Genomic DNA, 672 nt, shown 5'->3' on the forward strand with positions numbered 1-672 from the left:
AGATTAGGTTGGGGCATCAGGTTGGCATGGGCGAGTTGGACTCAAGGGTTTGTTTCTATGCTGTAAATCTGTATGAGTTTATAAGAGTGTGCAGTATGTGCAATTTAGGCAGAACGGCCTGCACGATGTACAAGCCAGCGGTAGGTATTGGAAAATCTGCTTTTTGCTTGTAAATCAGGGGAGAGCGCGAACGCAGTCCCCCACTACCACAAATTTTGCAGTCGAGTATCCCGCATTTGGGGACATCGCAGGCGTCAGCACACCCGAAGTGCAATGGGATAGCCTCGTCCTGGGAGAACCACCTTGGTGATCATGGTATCTCCCCTGCCAGGTAAGTATGCTCAATATTCTCACTCGCTCAAACCCAATAACAGCCCATACCTCTTACACTCATACTAATTGCGTTTTCGAAAATCGGAAATGCATCTCTCTAAGGTTCCCTGTCTGCACAACAGCGCAATTTCTCACCTGGATCACAGAACATCCAGAAAGACTCGTGTTTCACTGAATACCACACTCACTGGGCGACGTGAGAAGTTGCACTAATTTGCATTTCTCCCTTAAACCGAGATGCTCCGCCCTTCCTTGCCCTGCCCCCTTCACACTGTCTCCTTCTTCTCCAAAACAAAGCCCCAGAAATCCCTCATACACTTGAAGCAATCTGTTGTCAAA

General features: G+C 48.2%; 1 non-coding gene across 1 annotated transcript; it reads right to left on the minus strand.

Moving 5' to 3' along the window:
* Nucleotides 1–175: 175 nt before the first annotated feature.
* Nucleotides 176–339, minus strand: LOC122545559. Its single transcript, XR_006310557.1, has one exon. It is a non-coding gene; the product is annotated as a U1 spliceosomal RNA (small nuclear RNA).
* Between the last annotated feature and the right edge of the window lie 333 nt (nucleotides 340–672).

Source organism: Chiloscyllium plagiosum, unplaced genomic scaffold (assembly GCF_004010195.1).
Source record: "Chiloscyllium plagiosum isolate BGI_BamShark_2017 unplaced genomic scaffold, ASM401019v2 scaf_87030, whole genome shotgun sequence".
NCBI lineage: Eukaryota > Metazoa > Chordata > Chondrichthyes > Orectolobiformes > Hemiscylliidae > Chiloscyllium > Chiloscyllium plagiosum.